The sequence below is a fragment of the Oncorhynchus kisutch genome, linkage group LG20, assembly GCF_002021735.2.
Source record: "Oncorhynchus kisutch isolate 150728-3 linkage group LG20, Okis_V2, whole genome shotgun sequence".
Lineage (NCBI taxonomy): Eukaryota > Metazoa > Chordata > Actinopteri > Salmoniformes > Salmonidae > Oncorhynchus > Oncorhynchus kisutch.
In genome coordinates, this window is record NC_034193.2 from 24,600,718 (window position 1) to 24,612,422 (window position 11,705).

The 11,705-nt window shown below is 43.0% G+C and overlaps 18 non-coding genes across 18 annotated transcripts; 9 read left to right on the top strand and 9 right to left on the bottom strand.

Moving 5' to 3' along the window:
• Positions 1-851: 851 nt before the first annotated feature.
• trnaw-cca (transfer RNA tryptophan (anticodon CCA)) lies at positions 852-923 on the bottom strand. Its single transcript has one exon. It is a non-coding gene; the product is annotated as a tRNA-Trp (tRNA).
• A 166-nt stretch (positions 924-1,089) lies between these two features.
• Positions 1,090-1,162, top strand: trnak-uuu (transfer RNA lysine (anticodon UUU)). The gene has a single exon. It is a non-coding gene; the product is annotated as a tRNA-Lys (tRNA).
• An 874-nt stretch (positions 1,163-2,036) lies between these two features.
• trnaw-cca (transfer RNA tryptophan (anticodon CCA)) lies at positions 2,037-2,108 on the bottom strand. Its single transcript has one exon. It is a non-coding gene; the product is annotated as a tRNA-Trp (tRNA).
• A 166-nt stretch (positions 2,109-2,274) lies between these two features.
• Positions 2,275-2,347, top strand: trnak-uuu (transfer RNA lysine (anticodon UUU)). Its single transcript has one exon. It is a non-coding gene; the product is annotated as a tRNA-Lys (tRNA).
• An 884-nt stretch (positions 2,348-3,231) lies between these two features.
• On the bottom strand, positions 3,232-3,303 carry trnaw-cca (transfer RNA tryptophan (anticodon CCA)). Its single transcript has one exon. It is a non-coding gene; the product is annotated as a tRNA-Trp (tRNA).
• A 166-nt stretch (positions 3,304-3,469) lies between these two features.
• On the top strand, positions 3,470-3,542 carry trnak-uuu (transfer RNA lysine (anticodon UUU)). The gene has a single exon. It is a non-coding gene; the product is annotated as a tRNA-Lys (tRNA).
• Positions 3,543-4,426: 884 nt separating this feature from the next.
• On the bottom strand, positions 4,427-4,498 carry trnaw-cca (transfer RNA tryptophan (anticodon CCA)). Its single transcript has one exon. It is a non-coding gene; the product is annotated as a tRNA-Trp (tRNA).
• Positions 4,499-4,664: 166 nt separating this feature from the next.
• On the top strand, positions 4,665-4,737 carry trnak-uuu (transfer RNA lysine (anticodon UUU)). The gene has a single exon. It is a non-coding gene; the product is annotated as a tRNA-Lys (tRNA).
• An 875-nt stretch (positions 4,738-5,612) lies between these two features.
• Positions 5,613-5,684, bottom strand: trnaw-cca (transfer RNA tryptophan (anticodon CCA)). The gene has a single exon. It is a non-coding gene; the product is annotated as a tRNA-Trp (tRNA).
• A 166-nt stretch (positions 5,685-5,850) lies between these two features.
• Positions 5,851-5,923, top strand: trnak-uuu (transfer RNA lysine (anticodon UUU)). Its single transcript has one exon. It is a non-coding gene; the product is annotated as a tRNA-Lys (tRNA).
• An 875-nt stretch (positions 5,924-6,798) lies between these two features.
• Positions 6,799-6,870, bottom strand: trnaw-cca (transfer RNA tryptophan (anticodon CCA)). Its single transcript has one exon. It is a non-coding gene; the product is annotated as a tRNA-Trp (tRNA).
• Positions 6,871-7,036: 166 nt separating this feature from the next.
• On the top strand, positions 7,037-7,109 carry trnak-uuu (transfer RNA lysine (anticodon UUU)). The gene has a single exon. It is a non-coding gene; the product is annotated as a tRNA-Lys (tRNA).
• Positions 7,110-7,984: 875 nt separating this feature from the next.
• Positions 7,985-8,056, bottom strand: trnaw-cca (transfer RNA tryptophan (anticodon CCA)). Its single transcript has one exon. It is a non-coding gene; the product is annotated as a tRNA-Trp (tRNA).
• Positions 8,057-8,222: 166 nt separating this feature from the next.
• Positions 8,223-8,295, top strand: trnak-uuu (transfer RNA lysine (anticodon UUU)). The gene has a single exon. It is a non-coding gene; the product is annotated as a tRNA-Lys (tRNA).
• Positions 8,296-9,180: 885 nt separating this feature from the next.
• trnaw-cca (transfer RNA tryptophan (anticodon CCA)) lies at positions 9,181-9,252 on the bottom strand. The gene has a single exon. It is a non-coding gene; the product is annotated as a tRNA-Trp (tRNA).
• Positions 9,253-9,418: 166 nt separating this feature from the next.
• On the top strand, positions 9,419-9,491 carry trnak-uuu (transfer RNA lysine (anticodon UUU)). The gene has a single exon. It is a non-coding gene; the product is annotated as a tRNA-Lys (tRNA).
• Positions 9,492-10,376: 885 nt separating this feature from the next.
• On the bottom strand, positions 10,377-10,448 carry trnaw-cca (transfer RNA tryptophan (anticodon CCA)). The gene has a single exon. It is a non-coding gene; the product is annotated as a tRNA-Trp (tRNA).
• Positions 10,449-10,613: 165 nt separating this feature from the next.
• On the top strand, positions 10,614-10,686 carry trnak-uuu (transfer RNA lysine (anticodon UUU)). The gene has a single exon. It is a non-coding gene; the product is annotated as a tRNA-Lys (tRNA).
• The last annotated feature ends 1,019 nt before the right edge of the window (positions 10,687-11,705 follow it).

Here is an 11,705-nt window from a genome sequence, read left to right on the forward strand (position 1 = left end):
TCTTTCTGAACTTGCATTTTCCTTGACTTTCCATGACATGTTCGACCTGTGGACAAAACACTCCCAGAGCCAAAACAGCTTAGTCTGAAGACATCCTCATAGTACCGATAAAGTTTGTCAAAACATGTCAACCATGTTAAAATGAATCCTCAGGTTGTCGATTGTCTTAATAATCGATAATATTTCAACCGGACAATAGCGTATTCAATAGAAAGGAAAAACAACGAAGGGTGCGCACTCGGTCACGCTCGCAAACCAGCACTGCATGCTTCCTAAGCACTGACAGAAAGGTCTCGTTCTTCTTAATTTTTCAGAAAAGAAGCCTGAAAGAATGTCTAAAGACTGTTGACATCTAGTGGAAGCCATAGGAACTGCAATCTGGGTCCGAACCCATTAGAAACTCAATAGGCATTCAATTGAAAACTAGCCACATCAAAAAAAATCCCACTTCCTGGATTGATTTTCCTCAGGTTTTTGCCTGCCGTATCAGTTCTGTTATACGCACAGACGCGATTTTAACAGTTTTGGAAACTAGAGTGTTTAATATCCACATCTACCAATTATATGCATATCTGAGCTTCTGGGTCTGAGTAACAGGGCACGCTTCTCATCCATATGCCGAAATACTGCCTCCAAGCCAAAAGAAGTTAAACTCCTTGTTCGAGGACTGATTTAAGTCTGTCAATCACACAGCATCATCTGATTTAGGAATTTGCAGTGTGCTTCTGTGAGAGACGCTTGTCATGTTAAGCAGCATTGGTTTGGTGGTTTATGTAAAGCCACATTGGTTCTTATGCTGATTCATTGACTTCGCTGTGTAAAGAAGGCAGATATTGCACACATAAAATCCCTGACCACGACTTGATTTGAACACGCAACCTTCTGATCTGGAGTCAGACGCGCTACCTTTGCGCCACGAGGTCTTGTACAATGTGTTTTTTTGAGGGGATGCCTAGTTCAGATTTTGTTGACTGTATCATTTGGAATGAAGACCTGGTTCTCTGGGGAACTGTACCATCTGACAATGCCCCCTCGTCAGCACGTGCCTCTGCCCGGCAGGTAAGGTGTATGAAAATAAGAAAAAGCAGAGCCCGGATAGCTCAGTCGGTAGAGCATCAGACTTTTAATCTGAGGGTCCAGGGTTCAAGTCCCTGTTCGGGCGATGCTTTAATGTTCACATTTCTTCACTACGCTGTCTTTCTGAACTTGCATTTTCCTTGACTTTCCATGACATGTTCGACCTGTGGACAAAACACTCCCAGAGCCAAAACAGCTTAGTCTGAAGACATCCTCATAGTACCGATAAAGTTTGTCAAACCATGTTAAAATGAATCCTCAGGTTGTCGATTGTCTTAATAATCGATAATATTTCAACTGGACAATAGCGTATTCAATAGAAAGGAAAAACAACGAAGGGTGCGCACTCGGTCACGCTCGCAAACCAGCACTGCATGCTTCCTAAGCACTGACAGAAAGGTCTCGTTCTTCTTAATTTTTCAGAAAAGAAGCCTGAAAGAATGTCTAAAGACTGTTGACATCTAGTGGAAGCCATAGGAACTGCAATCTGGGTCCGAACCCATTAGAAACTCAATAGGCATTCAATTGAAAACTAGCCACATCAAAAAAATCCCACTTCCTGGATTGATTTTCCTCAGGTTTTTGCCTGCCGTATCAGTTCTGTTATACGCACAGACGCGATTTTAACAGTTTTGGAAACTAGAGTGTTTAATATCCACATCTACCAATTATATGCATATCTGAGCTTCTGGGTCTGAGTAACAGGGCACGCTTCTCATCCATATGCCGAAATACTGCCTCCAAGCCAAAAGAAGTTAAACTCCTTGTTCGAGGACTGATTTAAGTCTGTCAATCACACAGCATCATCTGATTTAGGAATTTGCAGTGTGCTTCTGTGAGAGACGCTTGTCATGTTAAGCAGCATTGGTTTGGTGGTTTATGTAAAGCCACATTGGTTCTTATGCTGATTCATTGACTTCGCTGTGTAAAGAAGGCAGATATTGCACACATAAAATCCCTGACCACGACTTGATTTGAACACGCAACCTTCTGATCTGGAGTCAGACGCGCTACCTTTGCGCCACGAGGTCTTGTACAATGTGTTTTTTTGAGGGGATGCCTAGTTCAGATTTTGTTGACTGTATCATTTGGAATGAAGACCTGGTTCTCTGGGGAACTGTACCATCTGACAATGCCCCCTCGTCAGCACGTGCCTCTGCCCGGCAGGTAAGGTGTATGAAAATAAGAAAAAGCAGAGCCCGGATAGCTCAGTCGGTAGAGCATCAGACTTTTAATCTGAGGGTCCAGGGTTCAAGTCCCTGTTCGGGCGATGCTTTAATGTTCACATTTCTTCACTACGCTGTCTTTCTGAACTTGCATTTTCCTTGACTTTCCATGACATGTTCGACCTGTGGACAAAACACTCCCAGAGCCAAAACAGCTTAGTCTGAAGACATCCTCATAGTACCGATAAAGTTTGTCAAACATGTCAAACCATGTTAAAATGAATCCTCAGGTTGTCGATTGTCTTAATAATCGATAATATTTCAACTGGACAATAGCGTATTCAATAGAAAGGAAAAACAACGAAGGGTGCGCACTCGGTCACGCTCGCAAACCAGCACTGCATGCTTCCTAAGCACTGACAGAAAGGTCTCGTTCTTCTTAATTTTTCAGAAAAGAAGCCTGAAAGAATGTCTAAAGACTGTTGACATCTAGTGGAAGCCATAGGAACTGCAATCTGGGTCCGAACCCATTAGAAACTCAATAGGCATTCAATTGAAAACTAGCCACATCAAAAAAAATCCCACTTCCTGGATTGATTTTCCTCAGGTTTTTGCCTGCCGTATCAGTTCTGTTATACGCACAGACGCGATTTTAACAGTTTTGGAAACTAGAGTGTTTAATATCCACATCTACCAATTATATGCATATCTGAGCTTCTGGGTCTGAGTAACAGGGCACGCTTCTCATCCATATGCCGAAATACTGCCTCCAAGCCAAAAGAAGTTAAACTCCTTGTTCGAGGACTGATTTAAGTCTGTCAATCACACAGCATCATCTGATTTAGGAATTTGCAGTGTGCTTCTGTGAGAGACGCTTGTCATGTTAAGCAGCATTGGTTTGGTGGTTTATGTAAAGCCACATTGGTTCTTATGCTGATTCATTGACTTCGCTGTGTAAAGAAGGCAGATATTGCACACATAAAATCCCTGACCACGACTTGATTTGAACACGCAACCTTCTGATCTGGAGTCAGACGCGCTACCTTTGCGCCACGAGGTCTTGTACAATGTGTTTTTTTGAGGGGATGCCTAGTTCAGATTTTGTTGACTGTATCATTTGGAATGAAGACCTGGTTCTCTGGGGAACTGTACCATCTGACAATGCCCCCTCGTCAGCACGTGCCTCTGCCCGGCAGGTAAGGTGTATGAAAATAAGAAAAAGCAGAGCCCGGATAGCTCAGTCGGTAGAGCATCAGACTTTTAATCTGAGGGTCCAGGGTTCAAGTCCCTGTTCGGGCGATGCTTTAATGTTCACATTTCTTCACTACGCTGTCTTTCTGAACTTGCATTTTCCTTGACTTTCCATGACATGTTCGACCTGTGGACAAAACACTCCCAGAGCCAAAACAGCTTAGTCTGAAGACATCCTCATAGTACCGATAAAGTTTGTCAAAACATGTCAACCATGTTAAAATGAATCCTCAGGTTGTCGATTGTCTTAATAATCGATAATATTTCAACTGGACAATAGCGTATTCAATAGAAAGGAAAAACAACGAAGGGTGCGCACTCGGTCACGCTCGCAAACCAGCACTGCATGCTTCCTAAGCACTGACAGAAAGGTCTCGTTCTTCTTAATTTTTCAGAAAAGAAGCCTGAAAGAATGTCTAAAGACTGTTGACATCTAGTGGAAGCCATAGGAACTGCAATCTGGGTCCGAACCCATTAGAAACTCAATAGGCATTCAATTGAAAACTAGCCACATCAAAAAAAATCCCACTTCCTGGATTGATTTTCCTCAGGTTTTTGCCTGCCGTATCAGTTCTGTTATACGCACAGACGCGATTTTAACAGTTTTGGAAACTAGAGTGTTTAATATCCACATCTACCAATTATATGCATATCTGAGCTTCTGGGTCTGAGTAACAGGGCACGCTTCTCATCCATATGCCGAAATACTGCCTCCAAGCCAAAAGAAGTTAAACTCCTTGTTCGAGGACTGATTTAAGTCTGTCAATCACACAGCATCATCTGATTTAGGAATTTGCAGTGTGCTTCTGTGAGAGACGCTTGTCATGTTAAGCAGCATTGGTTTGGTGGTTTATGTAAAGCCACATTGGTTCTTATGCTGATTCATTGACTTCGCTGTGTAAAGAAGGCAGATATTGCACACATAAAATCCCTGACCACGACTTGATTTGAACACGCAACCTTCTGATCTGGAGTCAGACGCGCTACCTTTGCGCCACGAGGTCTTGTACAATGTGTTTTTTTGAGGGGATGCCTAGTTCAGATTTTGTTGACTGTATCATTTGGAATGAAGACCTGGTTCTCTGGGGAACTGTACCATCTGACAATGCCCCCTCGTCAGCACGTGCCTCTGCCCGGCAGGTAAGGTGTATGAAAATAAGAAAAAGCAGAGCCCGGATAGCTCAGTCGGTAGAGCATCAGACTTTTAATCTGAGGGTCCAGGGTTCAAGTCCCTGTTCGGGCGATGCTTTAATGTTCACATTTCTTCACTACGCTGTCTTTCTGAACTTGCATTTTCCTTGACTTTCCATGACATGTTCGACCTGTGGACAAAACACTCCCAGAGCCAAAACAGCTTAGTCTGAAGACATCCTCATAGTACCGATAAAGTTTGTCAAACCATGTTAAAATGAATCCTCAGGTTGTCGATTGTCTTAATAATCGATAATATTTCAACTGGACAATAGCGTATTCAATAGAAAGGAAAAACAACGAAGGGTGCGCACTCGGTCACGCTCGCAAACCAGCACTGCATGCTTCCTAAGCACTGACAGAAAGGTCTCGTTCTTCTTAATTTTTCAGAAAAGAAGCCTGAAAGAATGTCTAAAGACTGTTGACATCTAGTGGAAGCCATAGGAACTGCAATCTGGGTCCGAACCCATTAGAAACTCAATAGGCATTCAATTGAAAACTAGCCACATCAAAAAAAATCCCACTTCCTGGATTGATTTTCCTCAGGTTTTTGCCTGCCGTATCAGTTCTGTTATACGCACAGACGCGATTTTAACAGTTTTGGAAACTAGAGTGTTTAATATCCACATCTACCAATTATATGCATATCTGAGCTTCTGGGTCTGAGTAACAGGGCACGCTTCTCATCCATATGCCGAAATACTGCCTCCAAGCCAAAAGAAGTTAAACTCCTTGTTCGAGGACTGATTTAAGTCTGTCAATCACACAGCATCATCTGATTTAGGAATTTGCAGTGTGCTTCTGTGAGAGACGCTTGTCATGTTAAGCAGCATTGGTTTGGTGGTTTATGTAAAGCCACATTGGTTCTTATGCTGATTCATTGACTTCGCTGTGTAAAGAAGGCAGATATTGCACACATAAAATCCCTGACCACGACTTGATTTGAACACGCAACCTTCTGATCTGGAGTCAGACGCGCTACCTTTGCGCCACGAGGTCTTGTACAATGTGTTTTTTTGAGGGGATGCCTAGTTCAGATTTTGTTGACTGTATCATTTGGAATGAAGACCTGGTTCTCTGGGGAACTGTACCATCTGACAATGCCCCCTCGTCAGCACGTGCCTCTGCCCGGCAGGTAAGGTGTATGAAAATAAGAAAAAGCAGAGCCCGGATAGCTCAGTCGGTAGAGCATCAGACTTTTAATCTGAGGGTCCAGGGTTCAAGTCCCTGTTCGGGCGATGCTTTAATGTTCACATTTCTTCACTACGCTGTCTTTCTGAACTTGCATTTTCCTTGACTTTCCATGACATGTTCGACCTGTGGACAAAACACTCCCAGAGCCAAAACAGCTTAGTCTGAAGACATCCTCATAGTACCGATAAAGTTTGTCAAACCATGTTAAAATGAATCCTCAGGTTGTCGATTGTCTTAATAATCGATAATATTTCAACCGGACAATAGCGTATTCAATAGAAAGGAAAAACAACGAAGGGTGCGCACTCGGTCACGCTCGCAAACCAGCACTGCATGCTTCCTAAGCACTGACAGAAAGGTCTCGTTCTTCTTAATTTTTCAGAAAAGAAGCCTGAAAGAATGTCTAAAGACTGTTGACATCTAGTGGAAGCCATAGGAACTGCAATCTGGGTCCGAACCCATTAGAAACTCAATAGGCATTCAATTGAAAACTAGCCACATCAAAAAAAATCCCACTTCCTGGATTGATTTTCCTCAGGTTTTTGCCTGCCGTATCAGTTCTGTTATACGCACAGACGCGATTTTAACAGTTTTGGAAACTAGAGTGTTTAATATCCACATCTACCAATTATATGCATATCTGAGCTTCTGGGTCTGAGTAACAGGGCACGCTTCTCATCCATATGCCGAAATACTGCCTCCAAGCCAAAAGAAGTTAAACTCCTTGTTCGAGGACTGATTTAAGTCTGTCAATCACACAGCATCATCTGATTTAGGAATTTGCAGTGTGCTTCTGTGAGAGACGCTTGTCATGTTAAGCAGCATTGGTTTGGTGGTTTATGTAAAGCCACATTGGTTCTTATGCTGATTCATTGACTTCGCTGTGTAAAGAAGGCAGATATTGCACACATAAAATCCCTGACCACGACTTGATTTGAACACGCAACCTTCTGATCTGGAGTCAGACGCGCTACCTTTGCGCCACGAGGTCTTGTACAATGTGTTTTTTTGAGGGGATGCCTAGTTCAGATTTTGTTGACTGTATCATTTGGAATGAAGACCTGGTTCTCTGGGGAACTGTACCATCTGACAATGCCCCCTCGTCAGCACGTGCCTCTGCCCGGCAGGTAAGGTGTATGAAAATAAGAAAAAGCAGAGCCCGGATAGCTCAGTCGGTAGAGCATCAGACTTTTAATCTGAGGGTCCAGGGTTCAAGTCCCTGTTCGGGCGATGCTTTAATGTTCACATTTCTTCACTACGCTGTCTTTCTGAACTTGCATTTTCCTTGACTTTCCATGACATGTTCGACCTGTGGACAAAACACTCCCAGAGCCAAAACAGCTTAGTCTGAAGACATCCTCATAGTACCGATAAAGTTTGTCAAACCATGTTAAAATGAATCCTCAGGTTGTCGATTGTCTTAATAATCGATAATATTTCAACCGGACAATAGCGTATTCAATAGAAAGGAAAAACAACGAAGGGTGCGCACTCGGTCACGCTCGCAAACCAGCACTGCATGCTTCCTAAGCACTGACAGAAAGGTCTCGTTCTTCTTAATTTTTCAGAAAAGAAGCCTGAAAGAATGTCTAAAGACTGTTGACATCTAGTGGAAGCCATAGGAACTGCAATCTGGGTCCGAACCCATTAGAAACTCAATAGGCATTCAATTGAAAACTAGCCACATCAAAAAAAATCCCACTTCCTGGATTGATTTTCCTCAGGTTTTTGCCTGCCGTATCAGTTCTGTTATACGCACAGACGCGATTTTAACAGTTTTGGAAACTAGAGTGTTTAATATCCACATCTACCAATTATATGCATATCTGAGCTTCTGGGTCTGAGTAACAGGGCACGCTTCTCATCCATATGCCGAAATACTGCCTCCAAGCCAAAAGAAGTTAAACTCCTTGTTCGAGGACTGATTTAAGTCTGTCAATCACACAGCATCATCTGATTTAGGAATTTGCAGTGTGCTTCTGTGAGAGACGCTTGTCATGTTAAGCAGCATTGGTTTGGTGGTTTATGTAAAGCCACATTGGTTCTTATGCTGATTCATTGACTTCGCTGTGTAAAGAAGGCAGATATTGCACACATAAAATCCCTGACCACGACTTGATTTGAACACGCAACCTTCTGATCTGGAGTCAGACGCGCTACCTTTGCGCCACGAGGTCTTGTACAATGTGTTTTTTTGAGGGGATGCCTAGTTCAGATTTTGTTGACTGTATCATTTGGAATGAAGACCTGGTTCTCTGGGGAACTGTACCATCTGACAATGCCCCCTCGTCAGCACGTGCCTCTGCCCGGCAGGTAAGGTGTATGAAAATAAGAAAAAGCAGAGCCCGGATAGCTCAGTCGGTAGAGCATCAGACTTTTAATCTGAGGGTCCAGGGTTCAAGTCCCTGTTCGGGCGATGCTTTAATGTTCACATTTCTTCACTACGCTGTCTTTCTGAACTTGCATTTTCCTTGACTTTCCATGACATGTTCGACCTGTGGACAAAACACTCCCAGAGCCAAAACAGCTTAGTCTGAAGACATCCTCATAGTACCGATAAAGTTTGTCAAAACATGTCAAACCATGTTAAAATGAATCCTCAGGTTGTCGATTGTCTTAATAATCGATAATATTTCAACTGGACAATAGCGTATTCAATAGAAAGGAAAAACAACGAAGGGTGCGCACTCGGTCACGCTCGCAAACCAGCACTGCATGCTTCCTAAGCACTGACAGAAAGGTCTCGTTCTTCTTAATTTTTCAGAAAAGAAGCCTGAAAGAATGTCTAAAGACTGTTGACATCTAGTGGAAGCCATAGGAACTGCAATCTGGGTCCGAACCCATTAGAAACTCAATAGGCATTCAATTGAAAACTAGCCACATCAAAAAAAATCCCACTTCCTGGATTGATTTTCCTCAGGTTTTTGCCTGCCGTATCAGTTCTGTTATACGCACAGACGCGATTTTAACAGTTTTGGAAACTAGAGTGTTTAATATCCACATCTACCAATTATATGCATATCTGAGCTTCTGGGTCTGAGTAACAGGGCACGCTTCTCATCCATATGCCGAAATACTGCCTCCAAGCCAAAAGAAGTTAAACTCCTTGTTCGAGGACTGATTTAAGTCTGTCAATCACACAGCATCATCTGATTTAGGAATTTGCAGTGTGCTTCTGTGAGAGACGCTTGTCATGTTAAGCAGCATTGGTTTGGTGGTTTATGTAAAGCCACATTGGTTCTTATGCTGATTCATTGACTTCGCTGTGTAAAGAAGGCAGATATTGCACACATAAAATCCCTGACCACGACTTGATTTGAACACGCAACCTTCTGATCTGGAGTCAGACGCGCTACCTTTGCGCCACGAGGTCTTGTACAATGTGTTTTTTTGAGGGGATGCCTAGTTCAGATTTTGTTGACTGTATCATTTGGAATGAAGACCTGGTTCTCTGGGGAACTGTACCATCTGACAATGCCCCCTCGTCAGCACGTGCCTCTGCCCGGCAGGTAAGGTGTATGAAAATAAGAAAAAGCAGAGCCCGGATAGCTCAGTCGGTAGAGCATCAGACTTTTAATCTGAGGGTCCAGGGTTCAAGTCCCTGTTCGGGCGATGCTTTAATGTTCACATTTCTTCACTACGCTGTCTTTCTGAACTTGCATTTTCCTTGACTTTCCATGACATGTTCGACCTGTGGACAAAACACTCCCAGAGCCAAAACAGCTTAGTCTGAAGACATCCTCATAGTACCGATAAAGTTTGTCAAAACATGTCAAACCATGTTAAAATGAATCCTCAGGTTGTCGATTGTCTTAATAATCGATAATATTTCAACTGGACAATAGCGTATTCAATAGAAAGGAAAAACAACGAAGGGTGCGCACTCGGTCACGCTCGCAAACCAGCACTGCATGCTTCCTAAGCACTGACAGAAAGGTCTCGTTCTTCTTAATTTTTCAGAAAAGAAGCCTGAAAGAATGTCTAAAGACTGTTGACATCTAGTGGAAGCCATAGGAACTGCAATCTGGGTCCGAACCCATTAGAAACTCAATAGGCATTCAATTGAAAACTAGCCACATCAAAAAAAATCCCACTTCCTGGATTGATTTTCCTCAGGTTTTTGCCTGCCGTATCAGTTCTGTTATACGCACAGACGCGATTTTAACAGTTTTGGAAACTAGAGTGTTTAATATCCACATCTACCAATTATATGCATATCTGAGCTTCTGGGTCTGAGTAACAGGGCACGCTTCTCATCCATATGCCGAAATACTGCCTCCAAGCCAAAAGAAGTTAAACTCCTTGTTCGAGGACTGATTTAAGTCTGTCAATCACACAGCATCATCTGATTTAGGAATTTGCAGTGTGCTTCTGTGAGAGACGCTTGTCATGTTAAGCAGCATTGGTTTGGTGGTTTATGTAAAGCCACATTGGTTCTTATGCTGATTCATTGACTTCGCTGTGTAAAGAAGGCAGATATTGCACACATAAAATCCCTGACCACGACTTGATTTGAACACGCAACCTTCTGATCTGGAGTCAGACGCGCTACCTTTGCGCCACGAGGTCTTGTACAATGTGTTTTTTGAGGGGATGCCTAGTTCAGATTTTGTTGACTGTATCATTTGGAATGAAGACCTGGTTCTCTGGGGAACTGTACCATCTGACAATGCCCCCTCGTCAGCACGTGCCTCTGCCCGGCAGGTAAGGTGTATGAAAATAAGAAAAAGCAGAGCCCGGATAGCTCAGTCGGTAGAGCATCAGACTTTTAATCTGAGGGTCCAGGGTTCAAGTCCCTGTTCGGGCGATGCTTTAATGTTCACATTTCTTCACTACGCTGTCTTTCTGAACTTGCATTTTCCTTGACTTTCCATGACATGTTCGACCTGTGGACAAAACACTCCCAGAGCCAAAACAGCTTAGTCTGAAGACATCCTCATAGTACCGATAAAGTTTGTCAAACATGTCAAACCATGTTAAAATGAATCCTCAGGTTGTCGATTGTCTTAATAATCGATAATATTTCAACCTGGACAATAGCGTATTCAATAGAAAGGAAAAACAACGAAGGGTGCGCACTCGGTCACGCTCGCAAACCAGCACTGCATGCTTCCTAAGCACTGACAGAAAGGTCTCGTTCTTCTTAATTTTTCAGAAAGAAGCCTGAAAGAATGTCTAAAGACTGTTGACATCTAGTGGAAGCCATAGGAACTGCAATCTGGGTCCGAACCCATTAGAAACTCAATAGGCATTCAATTGAAAACTAGCCACATCAAAAAAATCCCACTTCCTGGATTGATTTTCCTCAGGTTTTTGCCTGCCGTATCAGTTCTGTTATACGCACAGACGCGATTTTAACAGTTTGGAACTAGAGTGTTTAATATCCACATCTACCAATTATATGCATATCGAGCTTCTGGGTCTGAGTAACAGGGGCACGCTTCTCATCCATATGCCGAAATACTGCCTCCAAGCCAAAAGAAGTTAAAACTCCTTGTTCGAAGACTGATTTACGTCTGTCAATCACACAGCATCATCTGATTTAGGATTGCAGTGTGCATGCTTCTGTGAGAGACAATTGTCATCTTAGCAGCCTTGGTTTGGTGGTTTTTGTAAAGCCCACTTGGTTCTTAGTGCTGATTCATTGACTTCGGCTGTTTAAAGAAGGCAGATATTGCACACATTAAAATCCCTGACCACGACGTGTGATTGAACACCCACCTTCTGATCTGGAGTCAGACGCGCTACCTTTCGCACGAGGTCTTCTACATATTTTTTTTTGGAGGGGATGCCTAGTTCAGATTTTGTTGACTGTATCATTTGGAA